A 7,235-nucleotide genomic window follows, 5' to 3' on the forward strand; every position below is an offset into this window, starting at 1 on the left:
GGTCAGATTTGCAAAAAATGGCCTGGTCCTAAGGTGTAAAAAGGCTGTGTCCTTAAGGGGTTAAAGGGATATTCCAGAAGGTAAAAGTTATCCCCTATTCACAGGAGAGGGGATAAATATCAGATCAGTGGGGTTCCTACCACTGGGAGCTCCACGGGGATCCCGTACCGCCTGCTGCTCCTGTGAAATGACAAGAGCGGCCGGTCGTACATGTGCGCGGCTGCTCCTTTCATTTCTATGGGAGTTCTGGAAAAAGGCAAGTAAAGCGCCCCCCACCGATCAGATTTTTTATCTACAGGAATACCCCTTTAAGTCTCATTCACACATCAGTGCTTTGGTCAGTGATTTCCATCAGTGATTGTGAGCCAAAACCAGGAGTGGAGACTCCACAGACATAAGGTATAACGGTGGGTTCACCACATTTTAAGCCTCCATTTGACGTACCGTATACGTTAGATTAAAAAAAAAAGGTAAAAAATTGCGGCCACCAATGCACGGGCACCATCCGCGATCCGTCCGTACTGCAAAAAAATAAGAGCATGTTCTATTTTTTGGCGGTGCGGAGACACGGATTGAAATGCCATGGAAGGACTCTGTAGTGCGTCCGCTCTGTATCTTCCGGATTGCTGCTTGCGAGAAGGTAAGTATGTGGTGTTTATTTTTTTTACTTTCTGTGAGGGGCACATTGTGGGCATAAATACTGTGTAGTGGCATGAAGGGGGAATAATTACTATGTGGGGGCATTAAAGGGACTGGTGGGATTAGGTGTATAGTTAGAGGCGTGGCCTAGTGTGGATATACTTTGCCGCGGAACGGTACGCAGGCCGCACAATGTGTCCCTCTTGATTGGTTTACAGAGTTGGGAGGTATGGTGTCACTAGTTCCCACTGATCCTGGATCTGATCCGTCAGGCTTCCGCTGCCCCTGACAAGTAGACTTCTGCCATATTCTGACCAAAACAGAAACCGAAACCTGGTGATAATCCCATTGTAAATCCAGAGTCTGTTCACATCCCCCCCGTGAGCCCTGCATGCTGTGGAAGGTGTGAACAGAGCCTTAGAACCTATGTTAGGAGCCCCACTGCAATGCGCTGGATACAGTTACAGCGGGGGAGCAGGCAGACACAGGCGCGGAAGAGCAGGAGTGGCCACTTACCTACAGTACAGCTACAACCTCTCCTGGAAGCCCTGCGCTGTCACGTGATCGACACCTCAGCCCCGCCCACCAGTTGACTTGGATGTGACAGGAGAGAAACTGAAGTGGAGATTGGGAGTCATGTGACACAGATCACGTGCTGTTCTCGCTGCGTGTGTGGTGCACGTCTGTATCCCCTATGCACTGTACAGGGATGAGCTCCTCAGGTGCAATCCTCTAGAACCTCAGCAGGGGGCAGTGTTTTGGCAGAAACGCCTGTATGCCAATCCTAAATTCTTCATGGGGTCAGCAAGAGCCAATTGTACCGAATAACTGCAGACGGCTCCCTGCTTCTCCATGGAAATGAACCCCCCCCCCCCCCCAGCCTCTGCTACTGGGGCATGTGCCCGGCTGCCCCCCTTCTCTACACCCCGCATGTGAAAGCTATTCACTAATCTCACAAAGTCATATTGATAAATCTCTGCTGTATTTTGTATATGTAAACATTTGAATTTGTGACATGGACTCTGATTGGCTACAGCTAAGTCATGTGACTCATAGATGTCAGAAAGCATGCACGGAATGTTATCATTTACAATGGTTGCTATGACTACAGAGATCAACCGCCACAATCAGGACAGGTACCAACTGCACTTATTCCTGACTGATCATCCAAGGAGGACTTTGTGTCCTGACTGGTCCATTTATTCCTAGAAGACGCCTCTTCGCCTAGATTTTATCGGCATCTGCAGGTAAGTGCCAGTCTATGCACATAGCATGCGGCATACATGTATCTTACTGATACCTGGGATATATACTATGTCAGGGCAGGTACATCCAAGACGTGTCCAGTACAGTGTTATATAATGCTGAATACTGTACAGGTGGGCCAAAAGCACATCTGTCACCTGAGTGAGCCCCCGGCCCAGGTAACACCACACCATGACCACGGTCTACTGACTGAATAATAGAACATACCACCTAATAATCACTTATCATGCTACTTATAAAAAACACTCTACAAACACCAATATTAGCACAGGTTTAACACAGGCGTTCTGCAGAACATATAAGTGATTACAGTGGACATCTCTGATTGAAATCATTCACTTTTCTATCTGGCCCGGACCTCCATGATGCAGGGTTGCCAACCATCAGTAGATTTACAGACAGTCCGCAAAAAATGAGTATTTTTCTGCCACTGGTAGCATCCGGCAGAAAACAATCCTGTCTGTGAAATACTTCAGTATTCGTGGCATGTGCAGTGAACAGCTGCTGGGCATGATGTAGGCCAGAAGCCTTCAGCCTGAGCTCTATACGTCTGCGCGTTCCAGGTGACATCATCTTGCGACGCCGCCTCCTGGTCTGGCCTGGAAGAGGTGTGCAGCCTGCATCATGGACAGCAGCATGGGGTGGGAATCACAAAGAGCTGCACACCATGGGAGCACTAAAGGCTACCATTTATACTACTGGGGGTTACTACAGGCTATCATTTAGACTACTGGGGGTACCATAGGGCACTATTGATGGGTACTATATGGGAACAGTATTACTACTGGGGGAATTATATGGAACTATTAAAACTACTGGGGCACCGCACCATAGGGAACCATTTAAACTACTGGGGACACTATATGGGGCCCTTTAAACTACCAGGGACACAGTAGGGGACCGTTTAGGCTTCTGGGGTTACTATCAAGGACCGTTTAAGCTACTGGTGCACTATAGAGCAGTATTATAATTACTGTGGGTACTATATGGGAGCATTATAACCAGGGCTGTGGAGTCGGGGGAAATTTTGGGTACCTGGAGTCGGAGTCGGCAAACAATGCACCGACTCCGACTCCTACTAAATTTAGATTGTAATAAAAAAAAAATCAAGTTTAAATGTCCCAATTCACAAAAAGTTATAATTAATGACTTCTCTACTGTAAGAATAAAGACCAATGCATGCAGTGCCTCACGTAACCGCAAAACGAACACGTTAAGTGACCGTGAAGAAGCATGCTTTTCATGTGCTTCACTATATGGCACGCAACGCAAAATTAGGAGCTGCAATACTTATACTTTCCATAGTGTTGTGTTACACGCAGCGTCCATGTGTAACCTAGCCTCTCACTGATAAGGGATTAAATAAATATGTTTTTTGCAGGACTAGAGAGGGAGACACTTGTATAACTGAAGGGAATGGAGGGCCAATAATTCAAGACTGAAGCTGTAAACCATTGGAAAAACTGCTGTCATTTAGCTAAGGCTATAAAAACTTGTAAACTCCGATTGTTAGCTTAAACTTTAAACATGACTATGGGATTCTCCTAGGAAAATCATGTTTTAGAATAAATGCCCCGTCCTGGATCCCCCCACTGCCCTATCTTCAGCAGCAGATCAGCACACAAAGGAGAAAGCAGCTTCCCAGCCAGTAGTCCTGTGGTAATGACATGTATGTTGCGTTTCTTTCCCTCAAGGAATGTATAAAATACATTCGCATATTAATACAGAGGAGTCAGAGTCGGGGAGTCGAGTCGGAAGTACATAAAACTGAGGAGTCGGAACATTTATCTACCGACTCCACAGCCCTGATTATAACTACTGGGGGCTCTATAGAGGGGCTTTATTACTTTTGGGGGCATAATGTGGGTTTTATCACCCCAAAGAGCACTATGGGGGTCTTTATCAATACTGGGGGCACTTTGAGGGCAATTTTACTGCTGGTTCACTATGGGAGGGGTGGCTTTATCACTGTTACTATGGAGGGTCGCCTTTATTACACTAAATATTTCTATTATAGGGCATTATTACTACTAACGGGGATACCTTTGGGTATTACCATTATTTGGTACAATATGGAGGACACTACTGCTAACAAGGCTACTTTTGTGCGGCATATCCCTGCTGGCCACTATTACTAATGAGGGCACTCTGGGAGAGAATTATTAGCATTACTGGGACTTTAGGCAGCATTGTTATTACACAGGGATGATTTGTATGGCACGATTATTTCTACGGTATAGTATTTGGGGGCAATGAGGACATTCTGAGAATAGAGAAGATGAGGAAAGAGAACATGTACATCAGAGGAGACGTCACTGCATGTAAGAGATATGTGGTGCTGTTCACTCCTGTATGTTTGGTAGTGGTGAATGTAATGTCCATCCAAATATGTCTTTAAAGAGGTTGTGTAGCCTCTTTATATTGATGACCTACCCTCAGGATAGGTCATCAATATTGAATCGACCGTGGAGGCTGACACCCAGCACCCCCGCTGATCAGCTGCTCCCTCTTCATCGTCTCATTTGCAGCATAGTGTAATTACGCGCTCCATTCAAGTGAATGGTACCGTCGCTTCATTGACGACATTTTGATCGTCTGGAGGGGTTGTGAGGAGGCCATACCGAACTTCAGCAATTATATTTATTTGAGATTTACATCTTCTGCTTCTACAAATCAGACTTGTTTTCTGGATCTGGATTTGTGGTGGGATCCTTTGGAGAGACTAATTCAGTCGACTTTCATAAAACTTGCAAGGGCCATGTGTGGAAAAAGTGATGGGCAGATAAGCCCAAAAAATACACTTTTAATTGTTCTACATGTTATGTAACATAGCGTTATAGATGTAGCAGAGCTGAATTTACCATTTATTTCTATACACTGTGCTATGGGAAACCACTGATAATAAGTGTCTTCAACACTTTTCTAATTTTATGACCTGGACTTTGTTGATGTCATATTGATAAATCTCTGCTGTATTTTGTATATGTAAACATTTGAATTTGTGACATGGACTCTGATTGGCTACAGCTAAGTCATGTGACTCATAGATGTCAGAAAGCATGCACGGAATGTTATCATTTACAATGGTTGCTATGACTACAGAGATCAACCGCCACAATCAGGACAGGTACCAACTGCACTTATTCCTGACTGATCATCCAAGGAGGACTTTGTGTCCTGACTGGTCCATTTATTCCTAGAAGACGCCTCTTCGCCTAGATTTTATCGGCATCTGCAGGTAAGTGCCAGTCTATGCACATAGCATGCGGCATACATGTATCTTACTGACAGGGTTGGGCTGGGATGCTTAGGGTTCACCAGGTAAATTTATTATGGCGGCCCGCTTTAAGTTGATTTTGGGGGTCCCTGCAGCGACTTAGAGAAAGAGTATATTGGCTGGCCTGTCTCTGTACCTAGAAGTCACCTCAGCCGGATGCATCAATAATAATAAACTGGGTATTTTGTTAAATAATCCACCCAGTTTTTTATATGAATATAGCATACAATCTTTCAAAAGTTAAAATTTAAACTATGTTTTTTTTTCTTACTGTTACTATAGGTGGTTTTCTTACCATCGGAAACACTATGAAAAAAATGATTTCTATTATGGGGCATTATTACTACTATGGGGGTACTATTGGGGAGTGTTATTATTTGGTGCAGTATGGCGGACACTACTGCTACAAGGGCTACTTTTATGGAGCATTATCACTATTGGGCCACTATTACTAATGAGGCCACCAGGGAGAGAATTTTTAGTATTAGTGGGACACTGGGGAGCACTGTTACTACAGGTGGACTATCTGTATGGCATTATTATTTCTACAGTATCGTATTTGGGGGCACTAGGGTACACAGTCGGCGCAGTATTGAGGGTAGCAGCAGGATGACACTGTTGGGGCACCAGGATGAGGATGACAGAAAAGTGAGGAACTTAAGATGTTTTTTGTGCAAACTCTGCAGAGAGAAGATGTGGCTGAAAAAATTCATAATGACGGTCTGAGAACAGAGAAGATGAGGAAAGAGAACATGTACATGAGAGGAGACGTCACTGCATGTAAGAGATATGTGGTGCTGTTCACTCCTGTATGTTTGGTAGTGGTGAATGTAATGTCCATCCAAATATGTCTTTAAAGAGGTTGTGTAGCCTCTTTATATTGATGACCTACCCTCAGCATAGGTCATCAATATCGGATCGGCGGGGGGCTGACACCCAGCACCCCCACTGATCAGCTGTTAGAAAAGGAGGTGGCGCTCCATGCGAGCACTTGTTTGCAGAAAGTTCTCGCTCCATTCAAGTGAATGGTACGGTCGATTCATTGACGACATTTTGATCGTCTAGAGGGGTTGCAAAGCGGCCATATCGAACTTCATCAATTATATTAAAAACAATGAACTTTATTTGAGATTTACAGCTTCTGCTCCTTCAAATCAGACTTGTTTTCTGGATCTGGATTTGGGAGGGGATCCTTTGGAAAGAATTCAATGCACTATTTATCGTAAAACATCTGCAGGTAATAGTATTCTTCATGCAACTAGCTGCTATACCGTCCATACCATTGAAGGTAGACCGTATGGGGAGTTTGTCTCCTCTAATGGTACTTTATTTGATGCACAGTGTGATATTATTGCTCAGAGGTTACAGGACAGGGGCTATAAACGAAAAACCAACAGCAATTCCCTAAATAGAAAGGAGTACAAATGAGGTCTTAACAAGCTCTGCCTCTAGTGCCACCAGATGTAAGGCAGCTATCCTATAAGTCAATGTTCAACCCTTTACACAGGCCTTGAGACATGACTCAGATATTAAATGAGCCAGCACCTGATCTGCAGACAGCTGTTTCGGGGTGATTGCCCCAAATCAGTGCAGAACAGAGAGTACTGGCTTAACTGGTTGAGAGGCCTAAGTCAGGATTTGGAGGGTACACGCTCCTCTGGAATTCTGAGAAGAAAGGGATGCAAATAAGCTCTTAATCGTTTGCATCTCTTTCTTCCCAGGATTCCAGAGGAGCATGGATGGCCTATAAGTCTCCTAATGCTGATTAAGGCGCTCTCCCCCCAAGGATGGATAGTACCCCCAAAAACAATGCCCTAAATAAAATTCACTGCAGGACTCAAGACTCTCTCCTGTTTGGTGATGGATGTATGTGCAAAAAGAATACTGACTCCACGGTGACAATCTCCACATATTTCAGTGAACAATTTAAGGAAATCAGAAGAATTATTCTCAAATATTTACTTATTTTGAACCAAGACGATATAAGATTATTGGTGCAAGACGTTACTGTGTAGCCAAAAAGGGTTGCATTCTATCTAAGATTTTGTCCCCC

General features: G+C 44.4%; 1 protein-coding gene across 2 annotated transcripts in view; it reads right to left on the bottom strand.

Moving 5' to 3' along the window:
* The window catches only part of LOC120995799 (pyrimidine-specific ribonucleoside hydrolase RihA-like), a 58,941-nt gene extending 57,657 nt beyond the window's left edge, over positions 1-1,284 (bottom strand). For both annotated transcript variants that reach the window (XM_040425230.1, XM_040425229.1), the window contains exon 1: positions 1,156-1,284. The gene's annotated coding sequence lies outside the window, so the exon portion shown is untranslated. The remainder of the gene's footprint in view (positions 1-1,155) is intronic.
* Between the last annotated feature and the right edge of the window lie 5,951 nt (positions 1,285-7,235).

The sequence above is a fragment of the Bufo bufo genome, chromosome 3, assembly GCF_905171765.1.
Source record: "Bufo bufo chromosome 3, aBufBuf1.1, whole genome shotgun sequence".
In the NCBI taxonomy this organism is placed as follows: Eukaryota; Metazoa; Chordata; class Amphibia; order Anura; family Bufonidae; genus Bufo; species Bufo bufo.